Source organism: Aethalodelphis obliquidens, unplaced genomic scaffold (assembly GCF_003676395.1).
Source record: "Aethalodelphis obliquidens isolate GAN/ISIS:26980383/991018 unplaced genomic scaffold, ASM367639v1 scaffold6, whole genome shotgun sequence".
In the NCBI taxonomy this organism is placed as follows: Eukaryota; Metazoa; Chordata; class Mammalia; order Artiodactyla; family Delphinidae; genus Aethalodelphis; species Aethalodelphis obliquidens.
The window spans coordinates 1,550,789-1,574,834 of NW_020837950.1; the positions used below are offsets into that span (position 1 = coordinate 1,550,789).

The window sequence follows — 24,046 nt, forward strand, 5'->3', positions numbered from 1 at the left end:
TTTTTAAAAATATGGTGCCTGGTAGAATTGTAATTATTCCATGGCTGAGTCATTGGATGACAGTGTGAACTCTGCTGTCTCCTTGTACCTTGGACCTAGAAGGGATATGTAAAGGGGGTACTTGTGTGGTACAGGGTGGTACTCACAAGAGACCAGCATGTTGGGTTGAACAGTTATATATCCTGAGGTTGTTCAGATCAACATCAGTTACATGTGGTGTCCTGGCAATGTGGGGACAAGCATTCCAAAGCAGGAAAGCGTGTGTGTGTGCGTGCACGCGTGTGTGCACGCGTGTGTGTACACGCGTGTGTGCGTGCACCTGTGTGTGTGTGCGCGTGTGCGTGTGTGTGTGTTGGGGGGAAGGAGGGTGAGGAAAAGATAGAGATAGGTGCAAAAGTAAGAGATGAAGGAAGTGATATCTAAGGTAAAAGACGTTAAAGAGGGGAAGGTTCCTTGGGTTGGAATTTGTAGGAAACATTCAGACAACTATGAATTACATATCTTTTTTAAATGATAATTAAAGCACCTCAATATCTGTATTTCCCTTGCCACTATTTTTTGATATTTAAATAAAAAGGCGTTATAAAAGAAGTTGGAGATTATGTGCCATCTCTATTGGGAGTCCTGAGGGGTAAGTGGCATAACGACTTGTCAAGGAGGAGTGGGTGGGACATTTGTAAAACGTACAAAAATGTCACAGGACAAATAACTTTATTTAAACTGCCTGAGGTTTTCCTAAGGAAGTAGCCAGATTATTACACTGTGCATCCTGCTCTGCCCATGGTAACTTGACCCCTGGCCCAGGGTAAATAACAGTGTTTGCCAGGTTTCAGTGAATTCTAGTAGCTGTCATTTTACTGTGATTTTGAAAGGGGGCAGCGAGAGGTGAAGGCCGGTGAAAAGCCTTAGGGTGTTCCGAAATACTTAGTTGTTGGACTCATCTTAGAAGCATCTCTTAAGACAGACAAATGAGGTGCCTCTATTGCACAGAATGTCTGCCTGCTGCCAGATCATTTCCCATGAAACCTCTCCTGTTGAATAGGATAGCAATAAGCGACTAACTCAGACACACCGAGTTTCTCTCAATTAAAAAAAAATCCTGGAACTTCCCTGGTCATCCATTGGGTAGACTCTTGGCTCCCGATGCAGGGGGCCCGGGTTCCATCCCTGGTGAGGGAACCAGATCCTACATGCATGCCGTAACTAAGAAGTCCACATGCTGCAACTAAAGATCACTCATGCTGCAACTAAGACCTGGCACAGCCTAAATAAATAAATAAATAAATAAATAAAAAGCATTTAAATAATGCTTAAAAAAGAGAAAATCCTTATTTAAAGTCAAAAGAACATTATTTTTCTTTTTTGCGGTACGCGGGCCTCTCACTGTTGTGGCCTCTCCCGTTGCGCAGCACAGGCTCCGGACGCTCAGGCTCAGCGGCCACGGCTCACGGGCCTAGCCGCTCTGCGGCATGTGGGATTCTCCCGGGCCGGGGCACGAACCCATGTCCCCTGCATCGGCAGGGAGACTCTCAACCACGCTGCCACCAGGGAAGCCCCAAAAGAACATTTTAATTTTACTTCTTGAGGTGAAGGAAAATAATAGCAATATATATCTTCCATTTTGCATAGTTTTATGAAGCTTTATCTTTAAGAGTTTTGTTTTACTTCTAACTCGGGGAGGGTTACAGTTTCAGGTTTGCAGAGGGCTTCTTTTGGATGTGGTTGCTGGAACTGTCTGGAACCAGTTTTGTTAAAAGCGACATCAAAATGCAGAAAATAGTCCCTGTGAGAAGGAGTAGAAAGTGGTTCCTGCCATGACACTCGCAGAGATATAAGAGCAGTGAAAAATTTGAGACTTAGAAGCAAAAACAGGAAGGACAAGAAATTCACTTTCAGGGAGAGCTGGAGGACTTCCTACCGTAATCCTATCTTCTTTCCATGTGTTTGTGTAACTAATACCCGCCATCTGCGCAAACAGATCAAGGGATGTGCACCTTTTGGGGGTGTTACTCTGGGAGGCCTTTTCTATCTCTGGGTTGAGGTGGAGGACTTCAGCACCAATTAATTCCACTTTAAAAGCAGGATGGATAGTTAATGAGTACGGTTTCCTTAGCATATTTCAGAATGAATCTGCATAAAGTTACAGGGGAAAAAGAGAGCTGAACATTGGAGGTTTTCTAGCCTGTTAAATTTTCCAGAAGTTTAATCATGGACAAAATACATATCAGCATGTTTAAAACCCAGTAATACCAGGCAGATAGACGCAAGTGGGCTTTTGGGCAACTCTGTGGGGACTGGGGGATGTTGGGAACTGATTTGAATATTCCACCTTGCTTTGGGTGACTGAGGTGTTGACAGCGCTAGGATAGGCATGTGTCACTCCTGCGCTGGGTCCGGAAGGGAGGTAAACATAAGATTCCTAAGCCCTCCTCCCCCATCATGCTGTATGAATGCATTTCATTTTTTATTGTATGTAATATAAATATTTAATTATAACTATAAGCTATATATTGAGCATGTTGGAGCCTGTGTTCAAGGAGCCCAAGTGTAGCTGGAGAATAGACACATAAAGAACTAACCATAAGATAGTGTAACTATTGGAATAATTCAGAGATATAGAAAGTTTTAAGTACAAACACTTCGGAAGACTGTTTACCAGCACATGCTCAAGTAAAACATATATATATATATATATATACACACATATATATATATATATATATGTATTTATTGCTGTGACCTAGCAATTCTACTTCTGAGTATATACCCAACAGAAGTAGTGCATGAGTCCACAAAAAAGATATGTACAATAATTTTCATGACAGCTTTAATTATAACAGCCCCCAAATTGAAGCACCCCAAATATCCATTCACAGAATGGATAAATAAAATGTGGTACGTTCATAAAATAGAATACCACATAGAAGGGTGCATACTGTGTGATTCCATTTATATACAACTTATAGACAGGCAACTTAATCTAGTGTGACAGATGTTAGAATAGTGGTTACCTTCGGGTGGCAAAGTATTGACTGGGAGGGGGTACAAGAGAACTTTGAGGAGCTGCTGGAATGTTTGATATCTTGATCTGGGTGGTGGCTACAGGTTGTACACATATGTAAAAATTAATCAAGCAGTACCCTTAAGATTTGTGCCCTTTGCTGTATGTAAGTTAAATCTCAATAAAGTAATTTTATACAATGATTATGTTAAAACCAAAAGAGAGTGGTATGGAAACATTGATGAGGGAACCACTGATTTTTCCTGGGAGAATGAGATGCACACATGAGGGACATTTGGCCTGTTATGTTGAGGGGGTTTGCCCCTTCTGGTCAAGGTTTTAAGGAGTTGGATGTGAGTCAAGAGGCAGCGTTCATAGTCCAGAGAGAAAGGTGATTGGGGCCAAAAGTAGGGCACTGGGAATGGAGGGAGGTAGAGGTGAGGGCATTTCAGAGTTAGTATGAGATAGGGTCTCAAGTGACTAAAACTGTGTGTGCATGAAGAGCGTGGGGAAGATAGTAAAGGAGAGGGTAAAGACAGAATGGCTCAATGTGTTCTCCTTTGGGTGCCTGGGTTGCTGATGCCATTGCTAATGGAGAAGGTTGGAGAAAAAACACATTTGGAAATATCTTAAATCATATGACCAGTTGGTTTGACTTGGCCCCAGTCAGAACCAGCATTTGAGTTAATTAACAGCACCTGCTATATGACTTGAACTTTGCTCCTTTTTTCTTCTACAAATAGATCTCAAAGCACGGATCACTTATATACTATGCCTGTGTGATGTAGATCTTATGTAGATCCTTTTCGTTTGAAAATGTTTAATCATGATGATACTTATATATCGGTATATTTTGACACATTCAACACTTAACTCTCTTCTATTTCTAAACTGAGGTTTATTCTGGAGTATTGTTAGATCTTGTGAAGAAATGCGAACACTAATTTTTTAAGCTGTGGGTACACTACTATACCAAGTCCAGAAGGCTAGGTACAGCACTACATATGTGGAAGCATGGATAGCTTCTCTCATTATTGTTACATTTGCTAGGAGGCATTGTAACTCATCTTACTGTTTCTGCTCATTTTGAGTTCTTATAGTTGAGTGCTATGTTGATTTAGGGTGGTTTCACCCAGAGGAGTTTGGGGCCCAGCAAAAGACTTCTGCAGATGGAAGGTGTATAGCTTATCTTCTGCTTGTTTACTGCCAGTTGACAAAACTATCTTCCCTTTTGTTTAAAGCCTAATAAATGTGTTTTGAGTATACATTCCTTTTCATTTCCTCAGTATTAAAACTGAGTGGATGTTATCTGGCTGTCAGGGAGAGTTGCAGTGGATTGCAGGTGCTGTCTGCGCTCTACCTAGCAGCCCAGGTCTGCAGATGAATAAGCCATCTTGTTTCCTGGGCTGGGTCAAAGTAACTGATATGGCTCCTGCCACTGCTTTTCCTGCTCTGGGGCAGGGTAAGAATGGCTGACAGAGAGCTTCCTGTTTCCTGTTTGCCTCTGGGAGAGCACAATTCGAAATGGCCCCGGTTCTCTGCCTTTGGAAAGGCAGTTGTCCTCTGCTCTTAATCAGCCCTCCTGGGAAGTCACCTGTAATTCTTCAGGGGGCCCAGCCTTCTAGAGATAACACTGTTGTTAAGAATTCCTCACTGTGCTGCTTGTTAGAGGAAAAAATGAAAATGGTAAAATTGCTGATGAATTACAGCTAATTTGAGGAAGACATTCTGGAATGAAAATATTATTAACTAATCCGTACAATATTTCTGTATTTTATTTATTTGGGGTATGTACGAAATTATGTCTTTAATCTGGAAATTCTTAGAATAAACTTTTGATTTACATTTTATTTTACTTTTAGTTAAAAAACATTTTTTTGGCTGTGGGATCTTAGTTCCCTGACCAGGGATTGAACCCGCACCCCCTGCAGTGGAAGTGCGGAATCCTAACCACTGGACCGCCAGGGAAGTCCCTTGATTTACCTTTTTAAAAGTAAAAAAAATTATTTTTCTAGATCAGTCTGTTAAATATATGAATTGGAACAGATTAATTTTATGCCTCATGAAATGAATGAGGATTTTCAGTTAGGTACATTATTTCTTTTTGTGAAATGTGTAGGAAGGCCACCAAATTCATATTTGGAGACAGAAATCTACCTGTATGTGACCCTTTGCCTGAGATTCCAGGTTCTCCATGCTGAGTCCATCCATGTTCTTATGCTCTAGGAATCCTCTGTCCCTGTGAAGTCTGTTTACTCACAAGACCTCTGCACCTGCTTTGCCTTTCCCCAGACGCTCTGACAGTGTCTCTCAAAGTGGTTTAGTGTGCATCAGAATCACCTGGAGGGCTTGCTCTAGCCAGATTGCAGGGCCTCACCAGAGTTTCTGATTCAGTAGGTCTGGGAAGAGGGCTGAGAATTTGCATTTCTAACAAATTACCAGGTGATGCTGATGCCGCTGGTTCAAGGCCACTGCATTAGACCTTTGCTGAAACATCCGTGGTTGGTAGAATAATGGGCCTCCGAATATGTCCACATCCCAATCCCCAGAACCTGTGAATATGTTAACTTACATGAAAAAAGGGACTTTGCAGCTGTGGTTTAGTTAAGGATCTTAAGATGGGGAGATGATCCTGGATTATCCATCTGTACCCAGTGTCATCACAATGGTCCTTATAAGAGGGAAGCAAGAGGATCAAAGGCGGAAAAAGGAGAAGTGATGAAAGAAGCAGAGGTTCAAGGGATGTACTTTGAAGATGAAGGAAGGAAGGGACCACAAACCAAGGAACTCAGGTGAACTTTAGAAGATGGAAAAGGCAAGGAAACGTTCTTTCCTGGAGCCTCTAGAAAGAACAGCACTCTGCCAAAATAATGACTTTAGCCCTGGAAGACTCATTTCAGACTTCCGACCTCAGAACTGTAATAAATTTGTGTTGTTTTAATCCGCTAGGTTTGTGGTCATTGGTTTCAGCCGCAATTAGAAACTAATAAATACAGCATCCTACCCCAGATAGCAGGCTACCTAAATTCTATCCACTTTGGCTCAAATGTTAACGGAAGTCTACCTCAACCTGCATCTTCATGATGTTTTCACTCAACGATTTCAGTTCAGAATTTTCTGTCCTCCTGTGACCAGTTGTATAGATTTAAAAGATCTCATTTATTTAACAGTTTGCTGTGTTGCAGACCTCCAGCTGAGGCTGACAGTGAAAAGCCAGAACTCCTACCCTTAAGGGGCTCCTAATCTATCAAGGGAGACAGACATAACATGACCACCTTAATCATATATATCACATACACGGTTATGTTACATAACTAATGTGATTTATGTGTGTATCACATATCACATATCTAAAGTAAATGTATACTGCCTTAGAGTATGATCCTTCATTTATATGTCTTTCTACATAGAGATTGTAAACTTCTGGCAGGAAGGGACAATTTCTTTTTTTTTTTTTAATTGGAGTATAGTTGCTTTACAATATTGTGTTAGTTTATACTGTACAGCAAAGTGAATCAGCTATACGTATATATATATCCCCTCCTTTTTAGATTTCCTTCTCATTTAAGTCACCATAGAGCACTGAGTAGAGTTCCCTGTGCTATACAGTAGGTTCTCATTAGTTATCTACTTTATACATAGTGTCAGTAGTGTATATATGTCAATCTCAATCTCCCAATTCATCCCACCCCCCCCTTTTCCCCTTGGTGTCCATATGTTTGTTCTCTACATCTGTGTCTCTATTTCTATTTTGTAAATAAGATCGTCTATACCAAGTTTTTCAGATTGCACATGTATGCATTAATATACGATATTTGTTTTTCTCTTTCTGACTTACTTCACTCTGTGTGACAGTCTCTAGATCCATCCATGAAGAAGAGACAATTTCTTATACTGCTAAGTTCCTCAGTAATGGGTCTTTTTTTTTTTTTGAGCTATGTTCATAACTTTTAAAAGCCTGATAGAAAAAATATGCTTTTCTTATATTAGGATTATGTGAATCATCATTTCAGAATTATATTTTATTTAGTAAAGTCTTTTTTAAAGTTTGAGTCCGTAGTGGATAAGGGGAGAGAGTTAGAGAGGAATCTTTTTTTTTCGAACCAACAAATGTACTTCATCATGAAAAGAGCATTGAACAGGAGTTAAAAAGCCAGAGATCTTGTTTCGGGACAAACAATTCTTCTGCAAAATGAATGAGTCTGATTAGACGATCTCTGAGTTTCTTTCAGATCTAAAGTTCTTTGGTCTGTAATCTTTTCTCACAACCCAAAAAGCACAATGCCTTGCATGTGAGAAGGACTAGATAAATGAAGTGATCTGAGTGCTATTTTAGAAGTAGCAGAATGTTTTATATTTCACACATTGCTAAAGTGTATGCATCTCTGTTTCTAGAACAAAGTGGGGTTCTCAGACTCAAAGTAAAATGAAAGTTCAGACTTAGGATAAAATGACTTATTCGAAAATTAATTTAGATGAGTTAATGTACCATACCAACTTAGCATATATGTAATACCTCTTGTTCTCTGTTAACTCAAAAAATGTCACAATGTTCTAAAACACCTTGCAGCATGAGGGAAAGGCTGTTTAGCACAAAGTGAGGTGGAGATTTGGCAGTCAGTGGGTCAATTTGACAAATGTAGGTTATGAGATTATGATTCATTCTAGGGCAATTATTCAAAATTCATCAATCAGGATGCTTCTGGTAAACTGATTAATTCTTCAACTGACAACAGTTAGAAATAATGGATAAAATTTAAAAAAATAAATATTTGAAGACATCTGAGAGTTACCAAGACAGAGGTTGAGGGGCCAAGATGCTGGAAAGAAGAGAAACACAAAAATGAACCCAAATTTTGTTGCCAGTTTCTCTCTTAAGGCATTGGTTAATTCACAAGTGGAAGATGAAACATGAAAAAGCTGAACAGAAAATGGTGGCTAAGAGGCTGAGTTTCTACCAGTGTTACAGCTGGAGAAACAATATTGGAATCTAGGGCCTACCAAGAAGGTGGGACTCTTGAAACAAAATATTCCAGGCTTTCATTTGGAATCCCCAAAAGATTGCATCCTAGGAGTAAGGATGAAGTAGAAATAGACAGCCTTCACAAAAAACAAAATCCTTTATCACACCAGAGCCTTCACAAAAAACAAAATCCTTTATCACACCAGATCAGTTGGATTAAGGTGATCTGTTCTTACTCTGAATACCTGCCAGAAGCAAAAGTAAACCATCTCTGGAGGACTGTAATATCACACAGAGCCTCAAATTATCTCCATAGGTTTTTATCCCCAATGTCTGGCAATTTACCAGGCATACTAGCAAACAAAACCAAATGATCAAAAATCAAGGGGAAAAAACTCCCGACAATAAATATAGACCAACAAAATAACCTGATATTTGAGGTTGCAGACAAAGGGTTTAAAATGATATGTTCAAGAGATAAGATGACAAGGTGGAAAATTTCCATAGAGAACCGGAAAGCATGCAATAAAGCTAAACAGTACTTTTACAACTGAAAATTTCAATAATGGAAATTAAGAATTCAATATGTTGGGTTAAAAAAGCACATTAGAGCAAAACAAACAAACAAAACCAAAAAATATAGATCAGAAGAAAATATCTGGACAGAGGAATCAAGACAAGAAAATACAAAATTGAATGTAAGAGAGACAAGGACATAATGTAAAGAGGTAACACGTGTATGACTGGACTGTCAGGAGAGGAAAGAGAGAATAGAGCAAATTCAGTATTTAAATAATGATCAGAGTTCCCTGAAACTGATGGAAGATGTCAAGCCACTGATACAGAAGTGCTATGGACCCCAAGCAGGATAAATATAAAGAGTCACTCTGGGGCCTAGATTATCTAGAAAAAGTTACTTTGGCAGACTGCTGGTTTTCCCAATTAAAATAGTACAGTTTCCACCTGAGATGTAAGCAGAAGATATCAATTAGGATTGCCAGGAAAATTCCTTAAGAGAAATAGAAACTGTCACACTCCCTTTGTCCTTGCCCATTTCCTCCTTCCTGCTTCTTAGAATGAGGCATGATGGCTGAGTTTCAGCAGCTATATTGGTGCATTATGCCAAAGTAGTAGTTAATTTTCTGTGTCAACTTTTTGTGTATCAGATTCCTCCCTTTTCTCCTAAGTTTTATGTTTTACATTTCAGTCTATGATCCACTTTGAGTTGTTTTTTGATATCAGGTATGAGACTTAGGTTAAGATTTTTTTTTTCTTTTCTCTTTCCCTTCCCTTCCCTTCCCTTGGGATGTCCAATTTACCCAGCATCTTGAAAAGGCTATCTTTCTTCCATTGAACTTTTTGCACCTTTGTTAAAAACCAGTTGGGCATATTCATGTGGATCTATTTCTGGGTTCTCTGTTCTGCTACATTGATCTATATGTCTGTCCCTGTGACAATACCTCACAGTCTTTATTACTATAGCTATATCATGTCTTGAAATTGGGTAGACTAAACCTCCCACTTTATCCTTCTTTTTAAAAGTTGTTTTAACTATTCTAGTTCCTTTGCCTTTCCATATAGATTTTAAAATAATCTGTATTTACAAAACAATCTTGCTGGAATTTTGCTAGTTTTGCTACTGGTTTGTCATTAAACCAGTATATCAATTTGGAAAAAATTGGCATCTTGACTGTAGTGGTTTCCCAATCCATGAGCATAGTATGTCTTTCTGTCTATTTAGATCTTTAATTTCTTTCATCCGTGTTGTGTAGTTTTCATGATGGAAGTTTTGTACATCTTTTGTTATATTTATACCTAAGCATTTCATTTTATTTGAGTGATTATAAATGGAACTATATTTTTAACGTTTTAGTGTGTTTATTGCTAGTATATAGAAGTATGATTGAGTTTAGTTTGCTTATCTTGTATTCTGTGACCTTGCTGAACTCACTTATTAGGTCTGGGATATTTTTTGTAGACTTCTTGGGATTTTCTATGTTGACAATTATGTCATATGAAAATAGGGACAGTTTTATTTCTTCCTTTATGGTGTGTATGTCCTTTATTTCCTTTTCATGCCTTACTGCACTGGCTAGAACTTCCAGCACTATGTTGAATAAGAGTGCTAAGAGTGGACATCCTACCTTGTTCCTGATCTTAGAGGAAAAGCATTGTCTTTCCATTAAGTATAATGTTAGTTGCAAGTTTTGATAGATGCTTTTTATCAAGCTGAGGAATTTCCTCTCTTATTTTTCTGAGAGTGTTTAACATGTATTGAATTTTGTCAAATGCTTTTTTGTATTGATTGGTATGATCATGTGATTTTTCTTCCTTAGCCTGTTAATATGGTAGATTACATTGATGAATTTTCAAGTATTGAACTGGCTTTCATCCCTGGAATAAACCCCACTTGGACATGATGTATAATTCTTCATACATATTGTTGAATTCTATTTGCTAATATTTTGTTAATGATGTTTGCTTTTATTCATGAAGGATAGTGGTCTGTAGTTTTATTGTACTGTCTTTTTCTCATTTTGATATCAGAGTAATGCTAGCTTTATAAAATGAATTGGGAGGAATTTCCTTCTTTTCTATTTCCTAGGAAGAGCTTTTATAGAATTGGTATTAATTACTCTTTAAATGTTTGATAGAATCCTCTACCAGTGAAACTATCTGGGCCTGGAGATTTCTTTGTTGGGAGTTTTTAAATTGTGAACTCAGTTTCCTTAATAGTTATATGGATACTATTCCAATTATCTCTTTCATGTTGTATGAATTGTGGTAGTTTGTGTTTTTCAAGGAGTTGGTCTATTTTGTCTAGGTGGTTAAATGTGTGTAGGGTTGTTTGTAGTCTTCCCTTATTCTCCTTTCGATGTCTGCAAAGTTTGTAGTGATATCCCTTTATCATTTCTGATACTTATATTGGCATTTTTTGTCTTCTTTTTTCTTTGTTAGTTTTCTAGAGGTTTGTCAATTTTACTGATCTTTTCAAAGCATTAGCTCTCTGTTTTGTTGTTTTTCTCTACTGTTTTTTCCATTTTTAATTTCATTGACTTCTACTCTTATCTTTATTATTTCCTTCCTTCCTCTCAATCTGCCTTCTTCTCTTCACCTTTCAGAGTCTTTTAATATTTGTTTTATATATAATGTCTGGGTTCTTAGATATAGTTAATGGGAGGAGTAGGGAGAAGTATCTCTACTCCATCTTCCCAGACTGTACATTTTGCTTTTGTGTGGATAATGTCCTTGGATTCTACTGACCTTAGGTCAGGTTCAACGTTATTCTTTTCTGTGTTATGGAACAACCTTTGAAATATGGGTATATTGGGAAATAGTTTTTTTGTGATGATTTTTCATTCTTGCTGTGATGGGTGTTCAGCGTAATTATTGAAAGTAGATAAGACATAACTTAGAGCAGGGGTGATCTCATATTTACAGTAGATCTAAAACTTTTCCTACACTTCTGCTAGATGGCTGCTGCCATCAGGACTTCTCCCACATAGCTGACTTCTTGGTGGGGAGGGGAAGGAGCAGTTGGCTCAGAAACCTTGTTGTCAACTTCTTTTCTCCCTCCCTCTTCCTTTGCTTCAAAATGGTCTCAAATCTGGAAAGAGAGAAGAAACACCATTTCATGATAGAGATAGCAAAAATCATGCTTGGCTTTGTAGTATTTATATATAAAAATAGTATATATATATACACACACACACACACACACACACACACATACTTCAGCAGTTTAATTGTACTCATATTAACTGTGGGTCCGTTTCGTACTACAATGGTTCTTACTTTTTGATTTCCCTTTATCATTCTGATGTGAAAATCATGTTGAAGGGGAAATTGTTTTTGCATATAATGAGTATAACTTGCGTCCTAGGGGCCTTGAAATGCAGTTTACTAAACTAGATACAAAAGACAACAGTCTAAACATAGATTTCTTCATAGTCAAGCTCTTCCTGTGAAGGTTTAAAAAAAAAAAAAACAAAAAACCTAGGGAATTGTCACACTTCCCATTGTTATTCACATGCTTGTTTGGGATTTGACGGTGGCAGCTGCCAGAGGCCTGACATTTCAGCAGGGAGAGAAACAGGACAAAGAGTCAGAAATCTCTGAGCAGCACTTTCAAATTCACTGTAGCCCCTGGGCATTCTGGAAAATGTGGTAATGGTTGTAGAATTCGGATAGATGATTCCTATATTAAAACAAATTCAATTACCTAACAACATGTTTGAACACTACGGAATACAGAATTAAAATTCCACCAAATCCTATCTGTTGCTTTAAATTCTGCTCCTTCAGTGGCTTGCCAGCCAAGTCTACAAATACTGTTTATCAAGAAAGGACAAAGTGCTGGGCACTATACTTGGGGGCTGTTGGGGATACAAAGATGAACAGGCCCCAGTCCTTGAATCTGAGTAAATCATCTAGAGGGTCAATAAAAATGTATACAAGCGACTGCTCTAATGTGCTTGAGATGAGGCTTCATGAAGGAGTTGCCATTTGAACAGAATCTTGAAGGATTGTTTGGTGGCTGCAAGCAGCAGAGATGGACTATGGCTAATTGAAAAGGGAAGGGGGGAAGGAAAAGAGGGGAATCTATTGGGGATTGTGGGAGTAGCTCCTGAATTAAAATAAAAGCTGAACCTCTAAGGGAATAGGCACTGTGGATTGATGTATGGACACTGGTGGCCGATTTTTTTTCAGAGCGTGGTCTGTAGGATGGGTCAACTCCAACACTATAGGGTTGGGTCACTCCTCTCAAGGTACAGATTTCAAGGTAAGAGGGCCTGATAGGTATGACTTGGATCATGAGTCCACCTCTTGGCCAATGCAGTGCCAGGGGAGTCATTCCTTAAAGGAAGATCATGAGCTCTAATCGAAGGCCAACCACAGACAGGTGGAGGGAACAGCTGAGACACAGAGGTCGGGAAATCAGGAGCATGTTTGAGCATCGCAGAGAATCTAGTCTGTCTGACGCATAAAGTAAAGGAGGGGCCTAAGGTGGGAGAGATGAGGAAGGAGAGGCCGATTGGAAGTGGGTGGTGGAAGGCCTGGGTCACTGTGTTTGAAATTGGGGAGAGAATCAGTGGCTGCGGGTGGCAGGAGCAGATCTGGTAAGACCTGTTCTTTAAGAATACTTTTCTGGAAACAGACTTGGGTTGTGAAAAGAGAAGACTGGCTTCAGGAAGGTCAAAAAAGAGGTTGCTTAGCTGAAAAGGAGTCGAGAAGGCTTAGAATGATACTGTTCTTACCACTAAACTACATCAAGCGTGAAGACTTTTACGCATTTTTATTTTTACCCAGCAAAGGAGACAGCGCATGCATTATTTACCCCTTTTAGTACGAAAGCTGGAGTGGCTGACGACCTGTTCTAGATCCCGTGATGGTAAGGGAGAGCCAGGGCTCACCTTCAGGCCATCTGCCAGGGCTCCTCTAACACGTGAGACCCTGTAGCGGCATCCAGCCAACTTTGCTTCATTGCACCACAGGCCGGATCCCTTTTTTCCCACCACCAGGATAATGCCCTTTTGAGGTTGCGCCCTTGAGTAAACAGCTCCAGTCCGTTTGAATCTTAGCTTGTGCCTGACGTGCTTATGTGGGTTGAATGGGGTTTTTCTTCCTCCCTCTTGAGAGAGGATTTCCCAAGAGGAGTTTCAAAATAACCTGTGGTCGTATTGAACCTGTGCTCAGCAGCTGAGCGTCCGGACAATGATAGCATGGAAGGAAGCAGAACAGTGGTAAGAACCGTGGAAAGTCCAGTGGCTTACATTAAAGTCCCTGCTTTGCCTCTTTCTAGCCATGGGACCTTGTTCAAGATAGTTGCCTCTCTAAAGCTCAGTTTCTTCATTTGTGATGTGGAATTAGTAAGGGATTGACTCCATGGAGTTGCTCTGAGAATTAGATGAGATAATGCTTGTAGAGGCATAGTAAGTGCTTAATAATGCTGCTACTATGTTGTTTTTGTTATCTCAATTAAAATATGGCGGGAGAAAGATTCTAAATAGTTTTGTGACATTTGAGTTTCGGTGCCATCTAGTGGCCAGGAAATTTCAGAATGTGCTATGGGCCTGGGTGTTGCACCCACAGATGACAAAAGGGCCTGTTATTCTGTAGCTGAAGGAATTGCTGCTAACTGATTTCAAAGGTGGGTCTTGGGCATGCAGGCCAGGACCAGGAATATTGTGTGACCTCTTTACTGGCCTGAGTTGCATATAGAGGATAGTTTTGCCTCTATAGACAGAAAAGGAAGTCAGACCTTGGATTCTCTGGTGCCTCCTCTTCCTTGGACTGGCCACACAAGGGAACTCTATGTTTCCAACAGGTGTAGCAACCACTTGGGGCAATGCAGACCCCAGACCAACTTGCCAGTGGAGTGGTGAGGAATGTGATTATGGTGGTCATGTGGTTTGTGACTTATAAGTGGAATGACATCAGTAAGTTACTTAACCTCTTTAAGCCTTTGCGGGTGTGGAGAGAAATAGTACCTACTTCACAGGGTTTTCCTACGAATGCATGTCTGTGCTTAGCATAGGGCCTGATACAGAGAAGGTGGTCAGTGAACATTAGCCATGCTTAGTTTTCACTTTTTTTGATTTTTTTAAATTGAGGTATAGTTGATGAACAATATTTTATAAGTTACAGGTGTATAATGTAGTGATTCATAATTTTTAAAGGTTAAACTCAATTTATAGTTATAAAATATTGGCTGTATTCTGTGTTATAGAATACATCCTTATTTATTTTATACATAATAGTTTGTACTTCTTTATCCACATCCCTATCTTGCCCCTCCCCCTTCCGTCTCCCCACTGGTCACCATTAGTTTGTTCTCTGTATCTGTGAGTCTGTTTCTTTTTTGTTGTATTCACTAGTTTGTTTTATTTTTTAGATTTAAGTGATATCATACAGTATTTATTTTTCTCTGTCTGACTTATTTCACTTAGCATAATACCCTCCAAATCCATCCACGCTATTGCAATTGGAAAATTTTCCTTCTTTTTTATGACTGAGTAATATTCCGTTGTATATATATACCACATCTTCTTTATCCATTCATCTGTTGATGGACACTTAGGTTGCTTCCACAGCATGGCTATTGTAAATAGTGCTGCTATGAACATTGGGGTGCATGTATCTTTTTGAATTAGTGTTTTCATTTTGGGGGGATATATACCCAGGAATCAAATTGCTGGGTCATATGGTAGTTCTATTTTTAGTTATTTGAGAAACCTCCATACTGCTTTCCACAGCAGCTGCACCAATGTACATTCCCCTTAGTTTTCACTTCTGTAGTAGACTCTTGTATTAAAGGAGGAACTTTCATTCATTCATTCAATCAATCATTCAATGGATATATATATTAAGAACCTACTATGTACCAGGAGCTGAGCTAGATGAAAAACTGAGCTAGATGAACTGAACATACATAAAACAGACACAGCTCCTCATGGTTGGGGTGATGGGCGATGACTTAAACAAGTGAATTCCAGGGGAGCTGTGTGTCATTGAGCTTAAGTTGTAGACTGAACAAAGGACCTTTCATGGAGCATCATTCACATCACAGACATCGTAGAGTTGTGCAAATTTACGTGACACTTTGAAAGTAAATGGGAGTTAAGTTTCTTGTTCTTAAAAAAATCAATACCTTACAATGATTTTTCAGAAGATGAAAGTAGTGCTTTGAGGAATGGCTGTGCTTTCCTAATTTGCCTAAATGCACTGTATGGGCTGGTGGTGGACCTGGCAATGACATTAAAATATACTTGGATTCACCTATTATTAATATTCGCTTGAATATTATTATTATTCACCCATTATTAAGGCTTTGGTGGCTTGGGTGACCAATTTCATTTTGTTGAAGGGCTAAAGAGCATCCTATTTATCTTTAACCTGTCTATATAATCAATATAATAATCCTCCTCCTCTCCTCTACCTTTTCTGCACATTAGCCTTATGTTTCTGAATATTTTCTGCCTTCAGTTCACAGGAATTTAGCAAGCTCCTGAAGTCCCACTTCTTTCAGAAAACCACTCTGCAATATGTATTACAGATGGAATAATTCTCCTAGGCTAAGTTCTAAAGCAGTGATTTTTTTTTTTTTGCGGTATGCGGGCCTCTCACTGTTGTGGCCTCTCCCGTTGCGGAGCACAGGCTCCGGATGCGCAGGCTCAGCGGCCATGGCTCACGGGCCCAGCCGCTCCGCGGCATGTGGGATCTTCCCAGACCGGGGCACGAACCCGTGTCCCCTGCATCGGCAGGCGGACTCTCAACCACTGCACCACCAGGGAAGCCCTAAAGCAGTGATTTTTATGAAGGGCTTGGTGAGGGGCATTGAGGAGAGGAGAAATAGCTGTGTATGCTTGGGAAAAACATGTTCAGTATGAAAATATATTAAGTAATATATAAAGCAGTGTATGACTCTATACATGAAATAGTCTGTATTATACGGAACAATAGAAAATGTGTATTCTTTTCATTACATAATCAACAAAAAAGTAAAGCTCAACAAAATTTTCCTGCCTGGAAGATAGACTCTTCAGGGATTCTTAGGGATATTCCCATACAGGGGAACATACTAAATAAACTCTGGTTGGGACACTGGGTAATATTTTTTCCATTTATCAAAATGGAACGTGGATTAAAACAAAATTGGCAAAGAAACCAAAGGCTGGAAAATGTTTATCTGGTTTCAATTATCTTCTAAATGAACATTGTTTGGGAATTCCCAAATAATAGCAATAACGATGATGGTGATGACATCGATTTTTGTGCCAGGCTCTGTGTCAGGAACATACCACATGGTACCTCATCCACTCCTCACCTTGTCAAGGAGGAAGGTAAGAAAATTTTTAGTGGTAAGACTGCTACTGTTGCCACTTCAGCCAAGCTCGGTGACTTTCCTGGGGTCGGTTAATTCTTGTCTTTCTGGGACCTGCATGCCTGCTTCAGTGCTGTTTGCTTCCTGAAAAGCAAGCCCCTTCTTTGATCCTACTTGGCAGCGTTTTTCATAAATTCATTTCCCTTCATTTAAGTGTGTTCTGCAGCCCCTAGAGGATAATTAAAAAGTTAATTTTATAATAGTTAATATTAGTGTAGCTCTTCAAGGTCAGCGTCTTCTACCAAAATCCCACTTCTTTTACATTTCCTTTTCAGCTTCCATTGTTGAGAGGTTCTGCAAAAAAGATTTCTGTTTACATACTGCTGGCAGGGAGAGAGCAGAATCTTTCCTCCATCGTTGTTTTTTGACTTTAAAAAATTTGGCTTAAAAATGTGTTTTTGTGAGATCTTCTTTTTCATTTTGTTCTGTGGGACTGATTTGTTGCTAAAAGTTTTGCCTAAAAGTTACTATTACTGAATACGTTTCCAGTAGATCCTAGACTGAGATGGCATACTTTTAGAATTTCTTTTTAGGCAGTTAAATTAGGGAAGAAATGGCCACATAAATAAAATAAAGCTGTTTGGTTGCTGGCCTTTAGCATGTGTTCTCCAAAGCATAACGATTGTTTGAAATCTCACTCCCCTTTATGCTCTTAAATGGGCACCTTCAGTTGCATCAGATGCCATGCTATGTCTATCCATCCTGAACTATAACACGTTTCTTGGTGCTGTGCTCTATCATCTATTTATTCTGTGAAGGCTGGTGTTTTAGAGGACTGTATGTGAATCTATTTCTTGGTGGTGCTGGTGGCTGTAGTTAATGTTCTTACTTCCCCTGATGGCTTACACAGGAAGCTTAAGGCGCAATCAGACTATAAAATCCCGACCAGAGGAGAGACCGTAATTTCAGCTACAGACTAAGCAGATAACAGACGATGGCTATTCACTAATCAGAAAGATAAGGGAATGAGTTTGATTCCTCATTAAAAGCTTCATGGTTTAAGTCTTTTTTAAAAGAAAGCTCTGGGTCTTAGCTTATTAAGTTACATAAACAGAGTGAAGTGCCATGGGGGAGAATGGAAACTCTCCGTGTGACCTATAATTAGAAAATTTCCACACAGAGAATAAAAACAGAGACTGTGTGCCACTTCCTGACCCTACTCACCCATAGAGGCTAAGCCATTGGTGGGAGACAGATAAGAAAACACCAAGGAAAGGAAACCTGAGTAGTCAGTCGGCCAGTTTGCTGTGATGTGACTCAGCCTGAGATCCATGCATGGAACATGCCCTTGTAGTTTAAATCACCTCCAAGGCAACAGTAAGGAGAAAGGCTTCCCAGTGCCAAACTCTACGCTAGGGAAGAGCAGTTGCTGTGTGATTCCTGGGTGTAAGGCAAGGAATCAGAATCCTACTCTCCTTACTCATTTTGTGACTTTGGGAAAATACACTTTTCTGAGGCTCCATTTCTGCCTCTGTATCTTCCTCCTATGTATCCCCATAGATCCTGAAATAGGGTGAGAATATTGAGCCCACCAATTTGTTGGTCAGTCGATTGGTGAACTGTTTGAGGACAGAGATGGTCTCCTAAGCACATAACACAGTGGCTGACCTATAGTAAATGCTCAATTAATATTAATTGAATAAAAATATGTGTGTGTGGAGAAAAGGGAACCCTTGTGCACTGTTGGTGGGAATGTAAATTTGTGCAGCCCCTATGGAATACAGTGTGGGGATTCCTCAAAAAAATTAAAATAGAACTACCATACAATCCAGCAATTCCACTTCTGGGTATTTACCTGAAGAAAACAAAAATGCTAACTTGAAAAGATATATGGAGCCCTATGTTCATGGCAGCATTATTTATATTAACCAAAGTATGGAAGCAACCTAAGTGCCCATCAGTTGATAGATTGATAATGAAGATGTGGTATACATATATATATATATATATATATATATACACACATATATGCAATGGAATATTACTCAGCCATAAAAGGAATGAAATCTTGCCATTTGTAACAACATGGGTGGGCCTAGAGAATATTATACTAAGTGAAATGTCAGACAGAGAATGATAAATACTATATGATTTCACTTAAATGTGGAATCAAAAAGACAAAACAACTGAACAAACATAACTAAACAGGGCTTTCCTGGTGGTGCAGTGGTTAACCATCCACCTGCCAGTGCAGGGGACGCGGGTTTGAGCCCTGGTCCAGGAGGATCCTACATGCCTCGGAGCAACTAAGCCCGTGCACCACAACTACTGAGCCTGTGAGCCTAGAGTTCGTGCTCTGCAACAAGAGAAGCCACCGCAGTGAGAAGCCTGCGCACCGCAACGAAGAGTAGCCCCTGCTCGCCGCAACTAGAGAAAGCCTGCGCACAGCAACAGAGACCCAGCGCAGCCAAAAATAAATGAATAAAGTAAATAAATTTATTTAAAAAAACTAAACAGAAACAGAGATAGAGTTACAGAGAACAAACAGGTGGTTGCCAGAGGGGAGGAGGATGGGAGGAAGAGAGAAATAGGTGAGGGAGATTAAGAGGCATAAAGTTTTAATTACAAAATAAATGAGTCACAGGTATGAAATACACAGTGTGGGGAGTATAGTCAATGATTATGTAATATCTTTGTATGATGAAAAATGACAACGAGGGCTTCCCTGGTGGCGCAGTGGTTGAGAGTCCGCCTGCCGATGCAGGGGACACAGGTTCGTGCCCCAGTCTGGGAAGATCCCACATGCCGCGGAGCGGCTGGGCCCGTGAGCCATGGCCGCTGAGCCTGCATGTCCGGAGCCTGTGCTCCGCAACAGGAAAGGCCACAACAGTGAGAGGCCCGCGTACCACAAAAAAAAAAAAAAAAAAGACAACGAGATATAGCATGGTAATAATTTTGAAATGTATAGAAATATTGTATCACTATGTTGTGTACCAGGAATTAACATAGAGTTGTAGGTCAATTATACTTCAAAAATAAGCACACAAACAAACTCGGAGAAAAAGAGATCAGAGGAGGCAGGGGTGTGGGGAGGGGAATTAGATGAAGGTAGTCAAAAAGTACAAACTTCCAGTTATAAGATGAATAATTACTAAGGATATAATGGACAACATGATAAAGCTAATTAACACTGCTGTACATTATACGTGGAAGTTACTAAGAAAGTAAATCCTAAGAGTTCTCATCACAAGGAAAAAATATTTTCTATTTTTTTATTGGAGTATAATTGCTTTACAATGTTGTGTTAGTCTCTGCTGTACAGTGAAGTGAATCAGCTATATGTATACATATATCCCCTAACTCTTGAGTCTCCCTCCTACCCCGCCATCCCACCCCTCTAGGTCATCACAGAGCACCAAGCTGGGCTTCCTGTTCTATACAGCAGCTCTCTACTAGCTATGTATTTTATACATGGTAGTATATACATGTCAGTGCTACTCTCTCAATTTGTCCCACCCTCCCCTTCCCCTCCTGTGTCCACAAATCCATTCTCTACGTCTGCATCTCTTTTCCTGCCCGACAAATAGGTTCATCAGTACCATTTTTCTAGATTCCTTATATATGCGTTAATATACGATATTCATTTTTCTCTTTCTGACTTGCTTCACTTGCTATAACAGACTCTAGGTTCATCCACATCACTACAAATGACCTAATTTCTTTCCTTTTTATGGCTAAGTAATAGTCCATTGTATATATGTACCACATCTTCTTTATCCATTCATCTGTCAATGGACATTTAGGTTGCTTCCATGTCCTAGCTACTGTAAATACATGGGGTACATGTATCTCTTTGAACTATGTTTTTCTCAGGGTATATGCCCAGTAGTGGGATTGCTGGGTCATATGGTAGTTCTACTTTTAGTTTTTTAAGGAACCTCCATACTCTTCTCCAAAGTGGCTGTATCAATTTACATTCCCACCACCAGTGCAAGAGGGTTCCCTTTTCTCCACACCCTCTCCAGCATTTATTGTTTGTAGATTTTTTGATGATGGCCATTCTGACTGGTGTGAGGTGATACCTCACTGTGGTTTTGATTTCCATTTCTCTAATAATTAGGGATGTTGAGCATCTTTTCATGTGTTTATTGGCCATCTATATGTCTTCTTTGGAGAAATGTCTATTTAGGTCTTCCGCCCATTTTTGGATTGGGTTGTTTGTTTTTCTGATATTGAGCTGCATGTGCTGCTTCTATATTTTGGAGATTAATCCTTTGTCAGTTGCTTCGTTTGCAAATATCTTCTCCCATTCTGAGGGTTGTCTTTTTGTCTTTTTTATGGTTTCGTTTGCTGCACAAAAGCTTGTTAAGTTTAATTAGGTTCCATTTATTTAAGGATGTAATGGACAACATGATAAAGGTAATTCACACTGCTGTACATTATATGTGAAAGTTATTAAGAAAGTAAATCCTAAGAGTTCTCATCACAAGGAAAAAAATTTGTTTTCTATTTTTTTAATGACGTATCTACATGAGATGATGGATGTTCACTAAACTTATTGTGATAATCATTTCATGATGTATGTAAGTTAAATAATTATGCTGTACACCTTAAACTTATATAGTGCTGTATGTCAATTATATCTCAATAAAATTGGCAAACAAAATCCTGGTATGGTGACTGGCACATAGTAGGTGCTGGTTAGAATTTTGGTCCTATTTCCCTGATACTTTTTTTTTTTCCTTAAAAAATATGTCACTAGGACTTCCCTGGTGGGGCAGTGGTTAAGAATCCGCCTGCCTATGTGGGGGACATGGGTTTGAGCCCTGGTCCGGGAAGATCCCACGTGCCACAGAGCAACTAAGCCCATGTGCTACAACTACTGAGCCTGTGCTCTAGAGCCCGTGAGCCACAACTGAAACCCACGCACCTAGAGCCCATGCTCTGCAATGAGAAGCCACCGCAATGAGAAGCCTGCACACCACAACGAAGAGTAGCCCCTACTCGCTGCAACTAGAGAAAGCCCCCATGCAGCAACAAAGACCCAGCGCAGCAAATAGTATAAAAAAAAAAAAAAAGCTGGTGGCAGAAGTATGTATAGACTCTGATCCCATTTATATAAAAATGCACACATATATAAATTTGTGTACACATAGAAAACGTCTGAGTACGCTGAATGCAAAAACCACTGTCAAGAGGAGATACTTTGGAGAGTAGAATTTGGCGGAGTGTAGTGGGAGAACTTTAATGTTTTTCTTTACAAACTTTCATAATACTTTATATTACAAACTCCTGTGTTATTTGAATTACCATGGATTTTTTTTTAAGAATAAATGAGGGAAAAGTTGTAATGAGAGAAAGTAACACATAATGTAAGGAAGAGAATTAGAACCATCAGTACTCAAAAGAAGAACATTAGTTGCCTTTGGAAGTAGTGAGTTCCCCTTCTCTGGAGATATCTGAAGTTTACTTTAATGGTTACACTTATCACCATTTTAAACCATAATCCTGGGCCAAAAAGCAGGAATTAGGCTATTTCTGTTACTCTTTGTTATAAGATTTCCTCTGCTGATGTTGTTTTCTTTATTCTTTTTAGTTGTAGGATTATCATGGGATATTTCCTGAATGGCTACTGTGTTGCAGACATCGTGCTTTACATACGCAATCTCATTTAATTCTCACAATAATGCATGATAGCATGATTATTATTTCCATTTTATGGATGAGGAAACTGAGGCCAAGGGAGGTAAAACAACTTACTCAGTGTCACAGAGCTAGTAATGTGGTGAAGATTTGGGGTGTCAAGTCTTTAATATCCTTCTTTTTTAAGCATCTTTGACCTCTCCCATATTACATCCAGAAATGTGACCTTGGTAATTACCTCCTCTCTAAAGACAGTTTCTGATTAGTCAAAGCCAACAATCATAATAAAACATTTTAATGAACATTTTTCCTCCTCATCGTAGCTGGTATGATGATTTGGAACTTCTTCGTGTGCTTTTTAGTATTCATCTTTCTGAAGAAATGACCTTGACCCTGGTGGGACAGGCAGGGCATTTATCTGCCTGGGCGGGCGGGGTGGGAAAACATGAGGGGAGGGTGCGGAGATTAGAAATCTTACGTATAAAGTGCAAAGACAAAGGTGCAAGTAACAATCCCACCTGACATTGCAAATAAAATTGCATTCTGCCTACAGAGAGCCGTTGTTCTGAGGAGGGCTTTTCTAAATTCCTTCATTTCCCCCTAAAATACACAAAGGAAAAGGCCTTGCTTTTTTGACTAGGGATGAGAAAGCCTGGTTAGTAACTCTGCCATATAACACTGGGTAATAAATGAATATCCCACTCCTTTCTACCCCAAGGAGCGATGGGAAGAAGAGAAGTGGGCAAGAGAGAAAAGGGAGAGAGGGGAGAAGCAGGAACCTGTCCGCTCTGCTCTGGGTTGAAACTTCTGAGGGAGGATTTGTGTTAAATGCAGCCAGAGTAGTTTCAGGGAGTCTGAGGGCTGGGCCCTGCCCTGCTTTGTGGGCAAAGCCTGGGACAATTGTAGTCTCCTGAGAGAGGCCCTCAGTGCATCAGACTCTGGAAAAACCAGGCGGCCTTTGGACCTGATATCTGAGGGAGGCTTCTGGTGGAATAGGGTTCCCAGTTTCTTGAGGTGCTAAGGCTGGAGTGGCGGGCAATCTAGAGAATCCGGTGGGCCTAGGCTGCAGAGTAGGTCTCAGAAGGTGGTCGGCTGTGGGAGGTTGGCAGGCCTCCTCTTGACCCGTCTCAGGCCTGCTTATGGACTGGAGGACCACGTCAGTGGAAGGAATAGAGACTTGGCCTTTGTAAGGCCCCGAAGCCAGGAATTTGAGGGAGGGATGTTTGTATGGGAACCCGAAGGCTGCCGAGGGACCCCAAAGTTGACGTAGCCTGAACTCACTGAAGACCAGCACCAGGCCACCTGGCTCCTGGGGCAGGGGAAGTCACATCCCTTTCTCCACACATGCAGACCCCCTCCAGACCTCACCCAGTCCCCATCCACCCAGTCCCCATCTGAGCCATTTCTGAATGGCTCAGAAATCTGAGACTGAGCCTTATCTGGAGCGATACTGTCTAATGGAACATTCTGCAATGATGTGCACATTCTAAATGTCCAATATGGTAGCTATGAGCCACGTGTGGCTATCAAACACTTAAGACATGGCTAGTGACTCTGAGGAAATGAATTATTTTTCATTGTTAGCCATTATTTTTATTGTAAAAAAACAATTTAA

At 39.9% G+C, this 24,046-nt stretch overlaps 1 long non-coding RNA gene across 8 annotated transcripts in view; it reads left to right on the forward strand.

Moving 5' to 3' along the window:
• The window catches only part of LOC113618771 (uncharacterized), a 167,802-nt gene that overhangs the window by 100,652 nt on the left and 43,104 nt on the right, over nucleotides 1-24,046 (forward strand). The window contains exon 4 of one of the 8 annotated variants that reach the window (XR_003432119.1): nucleotides 22,385-22,837. The exons of the other annotated variants lie outside the window; for them this stretch is intronic. This is a non-coding gene — a long non-coding RNA (uncharacterized LOC113618771). Of the gene's footprint in view, nucleotides 1-22,384; nucleotides 22,838-24,046 lie in introns of those variants that run through there. 8 annotated transcript variants of the gene reach the window in all.